The following is a 21,181-nucleotide window of genomic DNA, read 5'->3' as shown; positions in this document are numbered from 1 at the left end:
TCCAGGACGGGGGCGTGCAGATGGAGCCAAGGCAAACCCAGTAGCACGGGGTTGACGGCCTTGGACAGGACGAACAGGGAGATGAGTTCAGCATGAAGGGCTCCCACTTGGAGTCTCAACGGCTTGGTTACGGACACAACTGGGTCAGGCAATGGAAGTCCATCCACCGAGGCAACGATCAACGGTCTTATCAAGCGGGATAGTAGGCAACTGAAGGAGATCCACAAGGTCCTGGCAGATTAAGTTGGCTGCAGAGCCGGAGTCCAGATAGGCAGAGACCGGATGGGACCTCTCGCCAGCAATGATGGTTACGGGAATGAATTGCTTGGGTGGACAGTACGCTCAGGCCATAGACCCCGCTGGTCAACCTAAGACCTTGACGACACAAGCCATGCTGGCCGAGATGCAAGACCTTCAGTCACTGTAAGACCAACTTCTCCAGTTGGTGAGCACATCGGCTGGTTGCTCAAGCCACATTAGTCGCCTCGCCTATTCCTGCTGTTCCTCCTGCTACACCTCCTGTCTGTATCAGTGCCGATTCCCTATGCTTCCTGCCGCTACCTCCTCACGATGACAGAGACACGAGGGCCTGCAGGGGATTTCTGAATCAGTGCCAGATCCATTTCAGACTACATGCCAGGACCTTCTCTTCTGATGATGCCAGGATCGCCTTCATAATCTCTCTCCTTACTAGCAAAGCTCTGCCATGGGCAAATCCTCTGTGGGAACATCAGGGACCAGAGACCCGTGACTTGCAATGCTTTTTACAGACTTTCCGTTCGATATTTAAGGAACCTGGGAGAGTTTCTAATGCCGCTGCATCCCTGCTGACCCTACACCAGGGAGACCTCTCCGTGGGTGAGTATGCCATTCAGTTTCATACCCTGGCTGCTAAACTAGCCTGGAACAATGAGGCTTTGGTGGCCACATTCTGGAAGGGACTGTTTTCTGGGATTAAAGACGAGCTGGCGACTCAAAATCTGCCACCTACCCTGGACGATCTCATCCTACTAGCCACCCGGGTTGGCATAAGAATCCGGGAGCGTACCCAAGAGGTTCTCCGAAAGAGGCTGGCTTCTACTTTCAGCAGTCCCTACTGTCTTCTCCAGTCGTCCCACCAGAGGAGCCTATGCAGATGGACCTAGCCAAATTGTCTACCCAGGAGAGTCAACGCAGACGCACTTCAGGACTCTGTCTGTATTGCCGCCTTGGAGGCCATGTTGTGCGTTTGTGTCCCCAGAGGCCAGTGAGAACCCAGTGCCTAGGATTGGTTGGAGAGTCAACACTAGGCGGAACGGTACCAAATAAAGAATTCAACTCCAAGCTGACCATTCCTGTGACCATAGTATCCGGCGAGAAGACACACCGATTTCTGCCTATCTGGACTCCGGGTCCGCGGCAAACATCATCCAAAAGGATCTAGTGGATCATCTCCAGTTGCCCAAAGTTCCCCTGGGGGAATCTTTGGCTATTGCCCGGGTGAATGGACTGCCTCTGCCCAATCCGATTGTATCTAAGACCAAGCCACTGAAGCTGAAGTTGGAGCCCTTCATTCGGAACTAATTTAGTTTCTTTTTTTGCCCAAAGCCATCAATCCTATGCTGCTGGGCCTGCCTTGGCTTCGACTACATGCCCCAGTCCTGGACTGGAATTCCGGGGGGTTCTCCAATGGGGCTCCAAATGCCTCAGTCGCTGTCTGTTGCAGATCCATCCTGTCCAGCCTCCGCTGCCTCAGTCATTGGCAGGATTATACCCTCATTTTGCTCAGTTTGCGGACGTTTTCAGCAAGAGGGAGGCTGAGATGCTGCCTCCACATCAGACATCGGACTTATGACTGCCCCATTAAACTGGTTCCAAATGCTTCTCTTCCCCGTGGATGGGTATATCCTCTCTCCTTGCCAGATACTCTATCCATGTCGGCCTATATCAAGGAGAATTTGGAGAGGGGTTTCATACGAGAGTCTTTCTCCCCGGATGGGGCAGGGTTCTTCTTTGTTAAAAGGAAAGGTGGATCTCTTCGACCCTGCATTGACTACCGTGGTCTCAACCAGATCACTGTCAAGTACAAATACCTGTTGCCACTTATATCCAAACTGTTTGACCGTATACGAGGAGACAGTATTTTTTCAAAATTAGACTTGTGTGGGGCTTAAAATTTGATCCAAATCCATTAAGGGGATGAGTGGAAGACTGCGTTCAACACCCGAGATGGGCACTACGAATACCTGGTGATGCCCTTCGGACTGTGTAACGCTTCCGCGGTCTTCCATAAATTCATTGAAGTGTCCATGGCCGTGGGCCGTCTGGTTTACTCACCTCCCGACGCCCGCAGCCATGGATCCGTGAGCGCTGCTCCCCATCTCCTTCCTAGGAGACGCCAACGCTCACTTCCGCTCCGGTCTGCTGTGTCCCGTAGGGTACGCGCGCACGCTCGTGCCCGGCCTTAAAGGGCCAGCACGAGCACAAAGGAAATCGTCATCATCGTCAACTACCACGATTTCCTGGTCTATAAGAAGGCCCCAGGCCTTCTGATCCTTGCCTGAGCATTGTTAGTTTTCCCAGTCTGTCTTGCATATGGTCCCTTAGTGTTTCCCGTTCCAGATGTTACCCATGCCTTGTTACCTGTTCCTGTTTCCAATGCTGTGCCTTTAGTATCGAGTCGTGCCACGTCCTGTGTCATCTGCCACATCCGGAGGAATCAGCCACGTCCTGTGTCATCTGCCATGTCCAGAGGAATCCGCCACATCCTGTGTCATCTGCCACGTCCAGAGGAATCCGCCACGTCCAGTGTCATCTGTCACATCCAGAGGAATCCGCCATGTCCTGTGTCATCTGCCACGTCTGGAGGAATCCGCCACATCTGGTGCAACCTGCGGCACCTGTGTCATCCGCCACGTTTGGCGTTATCTGCTGCACCCATCTCCATCAGTGCCAGAGCTGCGGCCACTGTCTGGACTATCCAGTTACCCTTGTGTGGGACATTGTATTGCTGGGGTTTCCTGTTGTTTGGCCAGCTGCCACCCCGCTACGGCGGTACAGCCTAGTGGGTCCACTAACCCGCTACGTGACATTCATCAATGATATCTTCCGAGATGTCCTCTATGTCTGTATTGTAATCTATGTTGATGATATTTTGATTTTCTCCCCACATCCGACGCCTCATCGGAGGCATGTCCGTGAGGTTCTACTGCAATTAAGGGAGAATCGTTTATATGCCAAGCTGGAGAAGTGCGTCTTTGAAAATAATTCTCTGCCCTTCCCGGGGTACATCATATTGGATCAAGGTCTCAAGATGGATCCTAAGAAAGTAAAGTCCGTTCTGGAATGGCCACGTCCTCCAGGCCTGAGGTCCATTTGGGCTTTTATGGGATTTGCCAATTTCTACCGGCAGTTTATCTCAAACTTCTCATCACTGACGGCTCCCATCTCTACCCTTACCAAAAAGGGTGTGAACGCCAAGGTGTGGACTCCAGAGGCAGAATCTGCATTTATTAGCCTCAAGAAAGCCTTCACTTCAGCCTCTATCCTCCATCATCCTCACGTGTCTCGGCAGTTCTCGTTGGAGGTGGACGCTTCTTCTGTTGGTGAAGGTGCACTTCTGTTCCAGAGGAGCTCCAAAGGAAAGGCAGTAGTATGTGGCTATTACTCTAGACTTTTTTCACTGCAGATCGCAACTATTCTATTGGGGATCGGGAGCTACTGGCCATCAAATTGGCTCTGGAGGAGTGGAGACATCTGCTAGAGGGCGCAGCTCACCCCATCCTGATATACACCGACCACAAGAACCTCACGTATCTCCAGTCGGCTCAATGACTAAACCCCTGTCAAGCCAGGTGGTCGCTGTTCTTCACCCGTTTCCAATTTGTGCTCCACTGCCGTCCTGCTGACAAGAATGTGAGTGCCCGATACCCTGTCCAGATCATTTGAGACGGATGACACGGTGGAGTCCCTTCAAAGTATTATAGACCCGTCCTGCATTGTCACTGACAATTCTTTGCAGGTTAGAGACATCCCTCTGGGGAGGACTTTTGTTTGGTTGGCAGACAGGAGAAGAATTCTCCGCTGGGGACACAGCTCTAAACCGGCTGGGCATGCTGGTGTTCCTAAGACGCGAGACCTGATTACTCGTCATTTCTGGTGGCCCAGGCTACCTAATGATGTTGTAGACTTTGTCTCTGCCTGCACGGTGTGTGCTTCTAACAAGGTTGCTCACTCAAAGCCTGCCGGCCTGCTCCAACCTCTTCCTGTACCCAATGTCCCCTGGCAGCAAATTGTGATGGACTTTGTCACAGACCTTCCTCCCTCACCAGGATGCAACACTGTCTGGGTGGTGGTGGACCAGTTCTCAAAGATGGCACATTTTATCCCGCTGACCAGCCTAACTTCTGCTTTCCGACTGGCTGTCTCTTCATTCAGCACATCTTCCGCTTGCATGGCTTGCCTCTTCACATCGTGTCCGATCGGGGGGTTCAATTTACCTCGAGGTTCTGGAGAGCCCTCTGTAAACTCCTGGATGTGAGATTGGACTTTTCCTCAGCCTATTACCCTCAGTTCAATTGGCAAGTCCAGAGGATTAACGAGATCATGGAAAATTATATCCGCCACTTCATCTCCTTGCAGCATGATAACTGGGTACAGCTTCTTCCATGGTCCAAGTTCTCGTATAACAACCACACAAGTGAGTCCACCACTTCCACACCATTCTACATTGTGTACAGTCAACATCCTAGAGTCCCTCTTCCTATGTTGGCTACATTTCAGGTACCCACTGCTGACTCTGCATTTGGGGACTTTCTGCAAATCTGGCAACATACCCGGTCCTCCATTTTCTAGCAGTGGATCGCATGAAGCGAAAAGCGGATATAAAAAGAAGAGAGCCACCTCAGTATCTAACAGATACCAAAGTCTGGCTGTCCTCACGGAACATTCGTTTAAAGGTGCCTTCATACAAGTTTGCTCCCAGGTTCCTCTGAACTTTTGAGATTTTACAACAGATAACCCCTGTCTCCTATAAGCTTCGGCTGCCTCCAACCCTCAGAATCCTCAACTCCTTTCATGTGTCCCTCCTGAAACCAGTGGTCCTGAACCACTACAGTAAGACAGTCCCGCAGTTGCTCCCAGCGGTTCATCTGATGTGTTTGAGGTGAGAGAGATCCTAGACTGGAAGAGGGTAGGAGGAAAGATTTTCTATTTGGTGGACTGGAGAGGGTTTGGTCCTGAGCAGAGGTCCTGGGAGCCGGAAGAGAACCTCAGTGCTCCTGCCTTCATTAAGAAGTTCCTTTTTCGCTCAGGCCCTAAAAAGAGAGGCGTAAGAGAGGGGATACTGTAACATCCATGGCCACGGACTGTCGGATTTACTTCCCCCCCTGCGGCCGCAGCCATGGATCTGTGAGCGCAGGCTCGCATGCCCTTCCCAGGAGACACCAGCGTTCACTTCCACTCTGGTCCGCTGTGTACCATAGGGTGCCCGCGCACGCTCGTGCCCGGCCTTAAAGGGCTAGCGTGTGCACATGGGAATAATCTTCTTACATTAGCTCATGATTCGCCTGGACTATTAGAAGGGCCCTACCCATTTGCACATTGCCTGAGCGTTGTTAGTATTCCCATGTCAGTCTTGCAAATGGTCCCTTAGTGTTATCCTGTTCCTTTTTTTTACCCGTGCCCTGTTACCTGTATGCTGTATCCTGTGCTGTGTTCTTGTTCCTGAGCCTGTTAGTGTTGGAGTCGTGTCCTATTGCACCTGCTGTCATCTGTCACGTCCAGTGTCTTCTGCCACGTCCAGTGTCTTCTGCTATGTCCAGTGTCTTCTGCCATGTCCAGTGTCATCCGCCATGTCTGGTGCAACCTGCTGCACCTGCTGTCATCCACTACGTCTGACGTAACCTGCTGCACCTACCTCCATCCATGCTAAAGCCTCGGCCACTTTCTGGACTATTCAGGCACCCTAGTGCAGGACTTTGTATTGCTTGGGTGCTCTGCTGTTTGGACAGCTGCCTCCCTGGTGCGGCCTAGTGGGTCCACATACCCACAGACTGTGACAATATTGCATGCTGTTATTTAGTATATGATCTACAAGTACACCCAGATCCTTCTCAACAAGTGACTCCCCCAGTATAGCTCCCCCTAGGACATATGATGCATGCAGATTGTTGGTACCCAGATGCATAACTTTACATTTATCTACATGAAACTTAATTTGCCAAGTGGACGCCCAAACACTTAGTGGGTCCAAATCAGCTTGCAATTTATGAACATCTCCCATAGACTGAACAATACTACATATATTGGTCTCATCTGCAAAAATAGAAATAGTGCTATTAATCCCATCCTCTATATCATTAATAAATAAGTTGAATAATAGTGGTCCCAGCACGGAACGCTGGGGTACACCACTTATAACTGGGGACCATTCAAAGTAGGAATCATTGACCACAAATCTCTGGATACGGTCCTTGAGCCAATTCTCTACAAACTATACTTTCTAAACCTATAGTCCTTAATTTACCCTTTAGACATACATGTGGGACAGTGTCAAATGCCTTTGCAAAGTCCAAAAACACTATATCCACAGTGGCCCCTCTGTCTAGGCTTCTGCTCACCTCTTCATTAAAACAAATTAGGTTGGTTTGACAACTCCTGTCCTTAGTAAAACCATGCCGGCAGTCACTTATGATACTATTTTTAGTCACATAATCCTGTATATAATCCCTCAATAGCCCCACAAACCTTTTCCCCACGATGGATGTTAAGCTTACTGATCTATAATTACCCGGGGGAGACCTAGGGACCTTTTTGAAAATAGGCACCACATTTGCCCTGCGCCCGTCCCTTGGCACTATACCAGTCACTCAAGAATCTCTAAATATTATGAAGAGGGAGACAGAAATATCTGAAGTAAGCTCTTTAAGAACTCTATGGTGTAACCCATCTGGTCCCGGGGCCTTGTGTACATTTATTTTATATAACTTAGCTTGGACCATATCTACATTCAGGGAATTCAGTATATCAACTGATAGAGATGAGCGAAACGGGACAACCGAACCCGGTTTCGGTCCGAACATCGGGAAAAGTTTGGTTTGCAGTGAATCCGAACCCGGCCGAACCCGTTTTGACCGAACCCGGCTACATTTTGGCGCCTGATGTAAAATGGAGGATTTCACAATATCACCTGACATCAGGCTACCCCATAATGCCTTGCAAACGGCTCTCCCAGCCAATCGGGAGGCAGCATAGGGGCGGGCTCAAGCCTGCAATAAAAGTCTATGCACGGAGCTCAGCGGCCATTTTAGAGACAGGAGCTGTAGGGATAGCATCTCTGTGCAGTAAGGGAAAGCTTTAGGAATCTAAAAGGCAGGAATCCAGCAATCGAAGGGGCTCATCCACTACTCACTACTCAGCCAGTGTGTGAATACGCTTTTATTAGGGGCTCATCCCCGTTGCATCCAACTTGCAATACAGGCAGCCTTTGTAGTACTACAACGCCCAGCATTCCCTGAGAGCACCGCGGCGTGGCTGATAGAAATTCTCATTCATTGTCATTTGCCAAGCCAGTGTGTGAATACGCTTTTAGAAGAGGCCCATTCCCAGCCGTTAACATAACAAATAACAATACAACTTGCAATACAGGCAGCCTTTGTAGTAGTACTACTACAACGCCCAGCATTCCCTGAGTGCACCGCGGCGTGGCTGATAGAAATTCTCATTCATTGCCATTTGCCAAGCCAGTGTGTGAATACGCTTTTAGAAGGGGCTCATCCCCGGCCGTTAACATAACAAATAACAATCGAACTTGCAATACAGGCAGCCTTTGTAGTAGTACTACAACGCCCATCATTCCCTGAGTGCACCGCGGCGTGGCTGATAGAAATTCTCATTCATTGCCATTTGCCAAGCCAGTGTGTGAATACGCTTTTAGAAGGGGCTCATCCCCGGCCGTTAACATAACAAATAACAATCCAACTTGCAATACAGGCAGCCTTTGTAGTAGTACTACAACGCCCAGCATTCCCATGGGTGCACCGCGGCGTGGCTGATAGAAATTCTCATTCATTGCCATTTGCCAAGCCAGTGTGTGAATACGCTTTTAGAAGGGGCTCATCCCCCGGGTTTTGATTCAACTTGCTGCACTCCAGCAGTGAAATGTCTGGTAAAAAAAAGGTTGTGAAAGGACGGGGTAGAGGAAAAAACACCCATGCCGTGTCCTCTTCCAGTCCAAATGTTGGATCTGTTGGTGCCAGACCCAGTACCAGCATTTGTGGCACAAGACATGTGCCCAGTTCCACTAGTAGCAGCAGCCATGTGCCTGCTGGTAGTAGTAGCAGTATCAGCAAGCCAGACTTGTCCATCTCCTCCGGTGGGCGGGTTACTTTAGACAATATGGCCATTGTGGACTGGTTGGCTGGCTCGCGGTCATCTCAGCAGGAAGACTCTGACGATCTGGCTTCAAGCCAGGTTTCGTTGGATTCCAGATTCTCTACAGTTCCTTGGCAGAGTGACAGTAGTAATATGGGTATTTCTAGCGTTTCCATTCCATCATCTATGTCTTCACTCCCCCTTCCTAGCGGGAAGCCATCTTTCCTGAGAGTCCTAAGAGACATCTCCTCGGGTGCGAAGAAGATACTGAACAACATAGTGATGATGATTTGTTTTCTGTGAGTCAGCCAACGGAGTGTGTTGCGGCGGTGGTGGAGGTGGAAGCGGTGTCCGAGACGCATAGCTGTGGTAGTGGGGGTGTTGGTGGTGGTAGCCGTGGTGGCAGACGCAGTAATGAGGGGGGGCATGGAGCCCGCCATGATGTCACATCACATTCACAACACAGTGACAGAAGTGGCGGGGATGATGAGGAGGGCTATGATGATGATGTTGTTTTAGGCAGGACGTGGGAACCAGGTGACGAGGTGATGACGGCGTCAGAGGAGGAGGGTAGTAGTGGCGGCACTGGCAGTGATAAACAGCCAAGCCGAGGTAGGGGCAGAAGTCAATCTGCAAAGCGTTGCAGCGGTAGGGTCAGCTCAGGAGCCGGTGATGGCGACACTGATGCTGGTGTAGGCTCCCGAAAAAAGCCTGCCAGACAACGGGCAAGCTCGGGTGGTGGTGGTGGTGTTGGTGGTGGTGGACGACGTGGTACTACCTCTTTACGGTACTCTGCCGTGTGGCAATTTTTCTTTACCTTCCCGGAGGACGAAAACATGGCACAGTGCCGTCTCTGCAAGCAGAAAGTAAGGCGTGGGCAGGGCAGCAATGTAGGAACTACCGCTCTACGTAAACACATGGAGCGGCATCACAAGGCCATGTGGGACAATCGACATGCCCCACCATCATATACATCTAATGAAGACCCCTCTGCCGCTGCTGCTGCTGCTCCGAGTCCCTGTCATCTAAGTAGTAGCCAGGCCTTATCCACCATGTCGTTGTCATCATCATCATCACTGTCATCTAGTGCTCCTCCTACGTCCCGTCAGTTATCCATTACGGAATCGTTGTCCAATAAGCAACAATATGTACCCAGTCATCCACTTGTCGTGCGGCTTAATTCACACCTGGCTAAGTTGTTGGTGGTGCAGTCGCTGCCGTACCACCTGGTCGACTCCGCCGGCTTTAAGCAATTGCTGGCGTGCTCTCAGCCTAGGTGGCGAATACCTAGCCGACATTACTTCTCCAAAACAGCTGTCCCTGCCTTGCACAAGCACGTGGAGGAAAAGGTGTGCCAGTCCTTGCAATTATCCGTGTGCAGCAGGGTACATGTCACCGTCGACACGTGGAGCAGCAACTATGGGCAGGGACAGTACATGTCTTTCACGGCCCACTGGGTCAATATTTTGCAGTCCGATGCACCACCGCAGCAATGCCAGGCATTACCACCTCCACGCTTGTATCTTTCTGGTTCAACTCCGGACACCAGGCGCCTACCATCCTGCTCCTCCTACTCCTCCTCCTCCTCCTTGCGCTCCTCAATGGAGGTCTTCCCTTCCCTGACAGGACACAGCGTATCTTCCACTCCTCCTCCCTCCTCTTTTCATAGGTGCAAGGTGAAGCGCCACAACGCTGTCTTCTTACACCTGCTGAGCCTGGGCGAGAAAAGCCACACAGGGCAGGAGCTGCTGCTGGGCATCAAGGAGGAAATCGCACGCTGGCTGTCTCCTCTGAAACTCACACTGGGCAATGTTGTCTCTGATAACGGGAAGAACGTTGTGGCTGCACTGCGTCTAGGTCACCTGACACACGCTCCTTGCATGGCACATGTGATCAATCTGGTCATAAAACGCTTCTTAAAGTCATATGTTGGTTTGAAGGGTGTGCTGGCCATGTCCAGGAGGGTTTGCGTTCGCTTTAGACGTTCGTATGCATTTATGCACGCTCTCCTGGACTTGCAGCGTCAAAACAATCTCCCAGAACACAGCCTTATTTGCGACGTTCCAACACGCTGGAATTCCACCCTGCACATGTTGGACCGTCTATACGAACAGCAGAAAGCTGTGAATGATTTCCTGATGCAGCAGACGGGCAGCGTTTGGAGCCAGTGTAATTTCGAGCTCAGGCACTGGCAGCTGGTTAGAGACGCATGTCGCGTTTTGAGGCCCTTTGAAGAGGCCACACGATTTGTGAGCCGTGACGCTAGCGGAATGAACGATGTTATACCGCTGATATTCATTATGGAGCAAACGCTCACAGCGATGATTCAGCAAAGGATGGAGGAAGGATCACATCTGGCTATGGATGTTGAGGAGGAGGAGGAGGATGAGGATGAGGAAACAGGACCTGAAGAGGAGCTGGATTTGGAGATGGAATCACAGGAAGGGATAGGGGACGAGGCAGCCGCACAACATGGCAGTGATGGTGATGACGAGTCTGACGACGACCTTGATGATGGACAACCATGGCAGTATGGGGCGGAGATGGAACCAACCGGGCCCTCTGAAACGCTGGCCAGGATGGCGAGCTGTATGCTTCGTTACTTGCGAGCTGACTGTCGTATTGTTAGCATGAAGCAAAGAGATGATTACTGGATAGCCACACTTTTAGACCCTCGGTATAAAGCCAGAATGGTGGAGTTTTTTGCGCCTTCCGAGAGGGAGGCAAAATTTGCTTATTATCGAGAGAAGCTATGCAGCCAGCTTGTCACGGCTTTCAAACGGCAAACACCTGCTGCAAGCATGTCTGACCGGGGGACCACTCTCCGCTCCCCACTGTCTCATCGTTCCACCGCCTCTGGCAGAGCTACCTCTGCAATAGGCGGCAGCAGCAGCAGCAGCCAATTCAGTTTGGAAAATATGATGACAACATTTTTACATCCAATACCCCGACCTGACACACATCGTAGTCACCAAAGGGATGTTTCACCATCACCAGGTGCAGCACCTAAACAACCAGGTTCACTCGTACCTGGACTGTGCCCTTTCTCCGTCAGAAATGCTGATCCCAGACCCCATGGACTTCTGGGTCAGCAGATTGGATCATTGGCAAGAACTGGCCCAGTTTGCCATGGGTGTACTGTCTTGTCCACCCTCCAGTGTAGCGTCAGAGAGGGTATTTAGCGCGGCAGGGGGCTTCGTCACCCCTAAGCGAACAAGATTGTCCGCCAACAGCTTGGAAAATCTCACGTTTCTGAAAATTAATCAAGCGTGGATCGGTGAGGATTTTAAAACCCCTGTGCCTGATGCCACTGATTAGATCTGACATTGCTGCTGCTGCCGCTGCCGCCTGCTACTGCCACCTGCTACTACGGGATTCTGTCCTGTCCACTCTTTTTTTAATGTGCCGCTGTTGGTGCTGCTACTACTTCTACCACCAATCCACCCCCAGTGCCGTCTGCTACAAGCAGGCCTGCCCCACCACAGGGCTTTGTCCTGTGACTATCCAGTGTCTTTTAATGTGCTGCTGCTACTACTACTACCACCCTTGCTGTCCGTTGGCTACCTCTACTACCACCAATACACCTCCACTGCCGTCTGCTACAAGCAGGCCTGAGGAATGCCCCACCACAGGGCTTTGTCCTGTGACTGTCCAGTCTCTTTAATGTGGTGCTGCTACTACTACTACCACCCTTGCTGTCCGTTGGCTACCTCTACTACCACCAATACACCTCCACTGCCGTCTGCTACAAGCAGGCCTGAGGCCTGCCCCACCACAGGGCTTTGTCCTGTGACTGTCCGGTCTCTTTTAATGTGCTGCTACTACTACTACCACCCTTGCTGTCCGTTGGCTACCTCTACTACCACCAATACACCTCCACTGCCGTCTGCTACAAGCAGGCCTGAGGCCTGCCCCACCACAGGGCTTTGTCCTGTGACTGTCCAGTCTCTTTTAATGTGGTACTGCTACTACTACTACTACCACCCTTGCTGTCCGTTGGCTACCTCTACTACCACCAATACACCTCCACTGCCGTCTGCTACAAGCAGGCCTGAGGCCTGCCCCACCACAGGGCTTTGCCCTGTGACTGTCCAGTCTCTTTTAATGTGCTGCTACTACTACTACCACCCTTGCTGTCCGTTGGCTACCTCTACTACCACCAATACACCTCCACTGCCGTCTGCTACAAGCAGGCCTGCCCCACCACAGAGCTTTGTCCTGTGACTGTCCAATGTCTTTTAATGTGCTGCTGCTACTACTACTACCACCACCCTTGCTGTCCGTTGGCTACCTCTACTACCACCAATACACCTCCACTCCCGTCTGCTACAAGCAGGCCTGAGGCCTGCCCCACCACAGTGCTTTGTCCTGTGACTGTCCAGTGTCTTTTAATGTGCTGCTACTACTACTACTACCACCACCCTTGCTGTCCGTTGGCTACCTCTACTACCACGAATACACCTCCACTGCCGTCTGCTACAAGCAGGCCTGCCCCACCACAGGGCTTTGTCCTGTGACTGTCCAGTGTCTTTTAATGTGCTGCTACTACTACTACCACCACCCTTGCTGTCCTTTGGCTATCTCTACTACCACCAATACACCTCCACTGCCGTCTGCTACAAGCAGGCCTGGAGGGCTTGTGAAAAGCCATTGCTTGTTGCTTTTACATCCATGTATGGAAGAACCCTGGCAGGCATCTGCCAATAAAAAGGGTACATTTTTGGAGGGCTTGTCAAAAGCCATTGCTTCTTCTTTTACCACCTTATATGTATGAACCCTGGCAGGCATCTGCCGCCAAAAATGGTTAATTTTTGTACCTTTTTTAACAATGCATTAAGCATACAACATGCACAAGTGCAGTGGTTTCTGTTAGTTATCACCGTGTCCCATCCGTTTTCCTATAGCCATACATGTTGGCGTAACTTTGACACTAACTTAACCTTAAAGACAGCTCAAAAGTACTTGGATACACTCATGGGTGACCTAAGAGTGTTATACAGGGCTTCTAGGGCTTTTAAACAGTGTTATACACGATTTTTAGGGGCTTTCTTGTATTACAGGTTCGGTCAGAACTAGTTCGGTCCGAATCGAACTTTTTCATGAAATTCGGCGAACCAGCCGAACCGAACTTTTCATAAGTTCGCTCATCTCTATCAACTGATATATTAACAGCACTGGCACCGGCTACATCAGCTGCTCTTTCTTCTGTTGTCTATACAAAGCTAAAGTACCCATTTAGTAACTCTGCCTTCTTTTGATCCCCTGTGACCATCTCCCCATTACCACTATTTAGGGGTCCTACATGTTCAGACCTTGGCTTTTTTGCATTTACATACTTGAAGAATTTTTTTGGGATTTGTTTTACTATCATTGGCCACCTGCCTTTCATTTTGTATTTTTGCTTTAACTACCTTTCTACAGATTTTATTAAGCTCTTTATAATTACCAAAGGCTACAGATGTACCTTCAGATTAGTATTTTTCAAATTCCCTTTTTTTGCATTATATTGCTCTTATTACAGAAGGTGTAAGCCACATGGGGTTTAATTTTAGTTGTTACCTATAGGAATAAATTTTGCACTATAATTACCCAAAGTGGATTTGAAAATCCCCAATTTATCATTTGTACCATTATTTGACATTAGCTCTTCCGAGTCTATATCCTATATATCTATATTTATTTTATTATTATTTTTTATTAGGCACTATGGGGGCATTATACTGGGTATGGAGGGCCGCAATGGGGAAATAAACTGTATGGGGGCAGCTTTGGGGGCATTATACTGTTTGGGGGCAGCTATGGGGGCATTAAAATATATGGTGCAGTTACGGGGCATTATACTGTATGGGGCAGCTATAAGGGCCTAAACTGTGTGGGGGCAGCTATGGTGCATTATACTGTATGGGGCAGCTATGGGGCATTATAATGTATGGGGGCAGCTATGGGGCATTATACTGTGTGGGAGGCACTATGTGGGCATTATACTGAGTTGGGGAAGCTATATGGGCATTATACTGTGTGGTTACACCTATAGGGGCCTTTTACTGTGTGGGGGCACTAATGGGTGATTATACTGTGTTGTGGAAGCTATGGGGGAATTATTCTGTGTGGGGGCAGCTATACGGGCACTGTACTGTGTACGACAGCTATAAGGGAATTATACTTTGTGGGCCACTAAGGGCTCATTATACTGTGGGGGGCACTAAGGGGTTATTATACTTTGTAGGGACAGCTATGGGATCATTAATCTATGGGGGGGGTCAACCATAAGGGCATTATACTGTTTGGGGCAGCTATAGGGGCATTATCCCGTGTGAGGGAAGTTATAAGGGCATTATACTGTGTGGGGACCATTATTGGGTCTTTATACTGTGTGCGGGGCCCACTGGGTTGGGGCCCACTCATATGTTTTTAACCCCGCCCCCTGTGCTAAACCCCTAGCTACGCGTCTGCACCTGTTAGGCCTTATTTATATGAACATGTGCGTTTTGCGCACGTAAAAAACGCAGCGTTTTGCGCGCGTTTCAGTCACGTGTGTCATCAGTGTTTGGTGCGTGTCTGCGTTATTTTTGCGAGTAAGGCATCCTTATTTCACATGTTTTTGTCGTATGTAAAATTAAATGAAGGAGGTGGTTTTACTTTGCTCTTCATTTCTTGAGCAACTGTTGCGCGAATCACTCACAGCACACGGATATGCGTCCGTGTGATGTCCGTGATTTTCATGCACCCATTGACTTCAAAGGGTGCGTGATGCACAAAAAACGCTCAAGTATAGGACATGCAGCGAGTTTCACGCAGCGTAAACACGCTGCGTGAAAAACACGGAATGTCTGAAGGGCCCCATTGACTTACATAGGTCCGTGCGATGTGCGTGATTTTCACGCGCGTATCACGGATGTGAAATCCGCTCGTGCAAATAAGGCCTTATTAGGATCTTATCAAGGTTAGACTCCTTAGGGCGTGTCCACACGTAGCAAAATTGATGCGTATTTTCCATCCGGAATTGCGCGCGAAAAATATGCAGCAGAATACAGTAGCAGCAAAGTGGGTAAGATTTAACAAATCTCATCCACACGGTGCGTAAAAATTCAGAGCAGAAATTGACCTGCGGTGCGTATTTTTCGGGCCGCTGCATGTAAATTTCTTCTGCGGAAAGTGGACTGAATTGCTGCGTTTTTCAGAGCAGATGTCACCATCTCCTAGCATTGAGGAAAATGCATCACAATACGCACTGTTTTCTGCAGTCAAAAACACAGGAAGTGGTGCGTTTTTGCCACTTTTCTGCAGCAATTCTGTTACGTGTGGACAAGCCCTTAGGTCTCCTACACATGGCAGGGCCGTACAATGTAAAGAGACTCCATGTGCTGCCGTTCAAGGCTCTGTCCGGTGCCGTATGTGAGGTATATTTTCCATTAGAGTATGTTCACATGTAGTTTTTTCAGGCGTATGTCTGAGCATAAAAGCTTTGAAATACGCCTGGAAAAATACTAGCAACACTTTCAGGGTATGTTCACACGCTGAGCCAAAAACGTCTGAAAATACGGAGCTGTTTTCAAGGGAAAACAGCACCTGATTTTCAGACGTTTTTTGAGCAACTCAGGCTGGGTTCACACGACCTATTTTCAGGCGTAAACGAGGCGTATTATGCCTCGATTTACGCCTGAAAATAGGGCTACAATACGTCGGCAAACATCTGCCCATTCATTTGAATGGGTTTGCCGACGTATTGTGCAGACGACCTGTAATTTACGCGTCGTCGTTTGACAGCTGTCAAACGACGACGCGTAAATTGACTGCCTCGGCAAAGAAGGGCACTTCTTTGCTACGTAATTTGAGCCATTCTTCATTGAACTCTTCTGAAAACAGTCTGTCATTTCAGCCGTAAATGCCTGCTATCGTGTGAACATACCCTCATGTTTTTCGCGGCGTTTTTCGCTGAGTTTTCGCGCCGTTTTTTCGGCCATTTTTGGAGCTGTTTTCAATAGAGTCTATGAGAAAACGGCTCCAAAAACGTCCCAAGAAGTGTCCTGCACTTCTGTTGACGAGGCTGTAATTTTACGCGTCGTCTTTTGACAGCTGTCAAACGACGACTCGTAAATTACAGGTCGTCGGCACAGTACGTCGGCAAACCCATTCAAATGAATGGGCAGATGTTTGCCGACGTATTGGAGCTGTATTTTCAGGCGTAAATCGAGGCATAATACGCCTCATTTACGCCTGAAAATAGGTTGTGTGAACCCAGCCTCAATGGGAAATACCCTGTGCTGTTCACATGAGGTGTATTTTTACACTGCTGAATTAAAAAAAGCCTCGTAAAAAAGAAGTAGCATGTAATTTCTTGAGGCATTTTTGGAGCTGATTTTCCATTGAGGGTTTGTTCACACGCTGTGTTTTCAGGCATATTTCGGGGCATGGACGCCCTCAAATATGCCTGAACACACGGTAGCTAAACGCCTACAAACATCTGCCTATTAAATTCAATGGGAAAAAACGGCGTTTAATTCAGACGGGGCATTTTTTTACGTCACCGTTTTAAATAACGGCGTGTAAAAAAACACCCAGTAAAAAGAAGAAGCCGTTTTTGGAGCTGTTTTTCAACGGCACGGGCACCTTGGCGTAAGCGTACGGGAAGTTACCCATGGCCAATAGAAGTCTATGGGCCCATAATTACAGGCCGTAATTACGGCTCGTAATTATGTGCGTTTTTACGTTCGTGTACATGAGCAGTAAGGCCCAGTTAAGGCCCCATGCACACAACTGTACTTTTCCCTCCCGTAAATAGTGCCCGTAAATACGGGTCCATTGTCATCAGTATTCCACCCGTATTTACGAACCTGTAAAAAAAAGGGGGGCTGGAAATGATGTCACAATCATGTCCAATCCCCTAAAAATGGTCACATGTTCGCTCAGATGCCATTTTCTCTGTTATCTTTATTCAAAAATTTTAATCCCCTGATGTCGCCTAGCAACGCTCCCGTAATTACGGGTGCACACACGTAGCCACCCGTAATTACGGGAGCCCCATAGACTTCTATGGGCCTGCCGGTTTCGTAATTATGTTCTGAAATAGGACATGTTCTATATTTTTCAACAGCCCGGCACCTTCCCGTACGCAAACGGGAAGGTACCCGTGGCCAATAGAAGTCTATGGGCCCGTAATTACGGGCTGTAATTACGGGCGTTTTTACGGTCGTGTGCATGGGGCCTGAAACAGAGTTTTTTTACGCTGATTTGGACGCGGAAACCGCGTCTGAATCAGCGACAAAAAACGTCCGAAACTGCCTTCCATTGATTTCAATGGGAGGCGGAGGCATTTTTTCCGCGATGGCTTTTAGCTCTTTCTCACCGTGGTTACACCTCTGACCTCCCATTGAAATCAATGGGAGGCAGAGAAAGCGTTTTTCGCTTCATTTTTAGTCCACGGCGCTCAATGGCCACAGGCGGAAAACGCCACGAAAAACACTGTGAAAATCGCGGGAAGAAATTGCAGGCAGGTCAACTTCCTTCAATTTTGAGGCAGATTTTTTTGCCTGCAAAAAACCTCTGTGTCAACAGGGCTTAAGAATGTACAAGATGGAGCTATAATACGGCCGTGTATATATGGGCTAATATGTCCATACCAATTTTGCCTACATTGTGCTGTGAATTAAACATCACTGTCACATCTGTAAATGGTATTTGTTTTACATGAAATTAGATGGTTTACTTAATGTACAAAACATGAGTTTAGTTGGCCCGTCATCTCTTTCTGCTGTGTCAGTTTTGGTAAATGCTTTTATTTGTGAGCCAGATGAGGTCGATATTTGACCTACGATACAAACTGAACTTTTTGTACTCTATCCCAATACTTTAGCAGCGAGTCAATGCATAAAACATGCATATAGCATCCAGACATGTAGTGGTTTACACCAATGAACAGAATAGGAAATTAATGAGATCTGAGATATGAGAAATATGGACAGTTTTGTTGCCGTTGTCATCCAGATATACTCTTGAGCTTATAGACTAAGGGCATGTTCACACGGCGCTCGAAAAATATGACGTGTAAACGTGTCAAATATTCTATTGTTTTGTAAAGCGCTTTTTAGAATAGAGGCGTTTTTACAAGTTTTCTGAGTGTTTTTTTTATGCGTTTTGTGTGCGCTTTCTGCAATATTTTTTTGGCGCGGAAATAGGACTCCCATTGACTATGGGAACATTTGATGCCTATTCCACGCTTTTTACGTGCCAAAGAATTGACATGATGCTTTTTTTATACAAAACATTTTCTAAATACGCTCGTGTATTAATCAAGCGTTGGGGGGGGGGGCGTAAAACGCGCTGAAATACATGTCAAATACGTGTGGACTGGGCCTAAGATGGAGCATTACACTCGAACCCTGTGTCTAAATATCCTCCAAACATGGAGCTCGGAGAAGAAGCTGCAGACAGACCTATATTTAGCAAGTACCGGACCAATAGATGTATTTACTCACAAGTATGTTTTTTACACTTTCTTGATGGTAAAGTAATAATTATTGATAGGGAAATTGCTACTGACATTTATGCCAAACTGGTAAAAATCACTTATGGCTGTTGAGTATTGAGGGGAAATTAGTCCATGATTTTAGAATTTCAATTACCTCCTATATTCTTGTATAGAAGGGAATTAAAGGGGTATTCTCATCAGGGACAATTATTGCATATCCACAGGATATGCTATAAACAGTGGCTTAACTACCGCTGTAGCAACCATAGCGGCTGCTACGGGGGCCGCGGCATGAGGGAGCCCATGCCGCCCGCCGACATTTTGTAAAAATGGTTGCAATTTTGTCATTTTGACCTTTGACATTGGGTATCAGAGATCAAATTCTGTTTCCTAACTAAACTAGCTATTATATGGATACTTTTTTTTCTTTTTATCCATAGTTGTTGGAATGCTTCCTGAATTCTGTCACTTCTACCCCCGTAACAAGAGCCTTTTGCTGCTTTCTTTGTTATACAGCATCTTTGTTTCCTTTTTTACCTGAGCCCTGCACACCCTCTAATAACGAGTCATTAATTATGATAATGATGATAATCCTTGTCTGCATCTGCACAGATTCAGGATAAAAGGAAAGGCAGATTCCATGCAGCAGCTCAGAATGATGGAGACACAAAGCTCCATTGTTCTCTGCAAGTACGAAGATAAAGAAGAAGAGTGGGGAGGTTCATGTGTCAAAGGTTCCCAGTGCTAAACTAGGACTAGGATATAATACCTCAAGGTATTCCGGAGGAAAAAAAGAACATTTCATTACCAGTGATTTAAATTTTGTTCGGTACTTGATCATCAGTTGGGAGACGTGGTCAGGACATATCTTTTGCCTTCCTCTGGATTAAACCGCTAGGACTATAAAAGGCTGCATTTAATGGACGTGTCTTTTTTACAAGATGTAACTTTAGACTCTATACAGTGCTGAGTTTTTTAAGGTATCTACTAGCTAAGTGTACTGATTTTGTAACAATATTCAAACAGAGTGCTGGATTAGGGCATGACCACACATGGCGGAATTCCTCCGCAACTGTCCGCATCGATGCCGCACAGAATCTGCGTTGCAGATTCTGCAGCGGATCTGCACAAAATGTGCAGTACATTGATGCGGACTAGCTGCTGCAGACTGCGGGAAAAGTGCTTCCCTTCTCCCTATCAGTGCAGGATAGAGAGAAGGGACAGCACTTTCCCTAGTGAAAGGAAACGATTTTCATACTTACCGGCCGTTGTCTTGGTGACGCGTCCCTCTTTCGGCATCCAGCCCGACCTCCCTGGATGACGCGCCAGTCCATGTGACCGCTGCAGCCTGTGCTTGGCCTGTGATTGGCTGCAGCCGTCACTTACACTGAAACGTCATCCTGGGAGGCCGGACTGGAGACAGACGAAGGGAGTTCTCGGTAAGTATGAACTTATATGTTTTTTTACAGATACATGTATATTGGGATCGGTAGTCACTGTCCCGGGTGCAGAAACAGTTACTGCCGATCGCTTAACTCTTTCAGCACCCTGGACAGTGACTATTTACAGACGTCTCCTAGCAACGCTCCCGTCATTACGGGAGCCCCATTGACTTCCTCAGTCTGGCTGTAGACCTAGAAATACCTAGGTCCAGCCAGAATGAAGAAATGTCAAGTTAAAAAAGCAAGACGCATCCGCAGCACACATGACATGTGCATGACAGCTGCGGACTTCATTGCGGAACTTAGAATCTCCATTGAAGTCAATGGAGAAATTCCGCCATGAGTCCGCCACTGCTCCGCAACAGACAGAGCATGCTGCGGACACCAAATTCCGCTCCGCAGCCTATGCTCCGCAGCGGAATTGTACGCATCGTGTAAACGAACACTGCTAAATTAAAGTGAAAGTCAATGGAGAAACGGCTCCGCTGCGGATTAACGCTGCGGAGTGTCCGCAGCGGAATTTAAGTGGAATTCCGCCATGTGTGAACCCGCCCTTATAGTAAGGCCTCATTCAGATGGGCATATTCTAAGGGCATGACCACACGTGGCGGATTTCCTCCGCAACTGTCCGCATCAATGCCGCACAGAATCTGCGTTGCAGATTCTGCTGCGGATCTGCACAAAATGTGCAGTAAATTGATGCGGACTAGCTGCTGCGGACTGCGGGAAAAGTACTTCCCTTCTCCCTATCAGTGCAGGATAGAGAGAAGGGACAGCACTTTCCCTTGTGAAAGTCAAAGAAATTCATACTTACCGCCCGTTGTCTTGGTGACGCGTCCCTCCTTCGGCATCCAGCCCGATCTCCCTGGATGACGCGGCAGTCCATGTGACCGCTGCAGCCTGTTATTAGCCTGTGATT

Source organism: Rhinoderma darwinii, chromosome 2 (genome assembly GCF_050947455.1).
Source record: "Rhinoderma darwinii isolate aRhiDar2 chromosome 2, aRhiDar2.hap1, whole genome shotgun sequence".
In the NCBI taxonomy this organism is placed as follows: domain Eukaryota; kingdom Metazoa; phylum Chordata; class Amphibia; order Anura; family Rhinodermatidae; genus Rhinoderma; species Rhinoderma darwinii.
Note: the sequence above shows the minus strand (reverse complement) of the source record.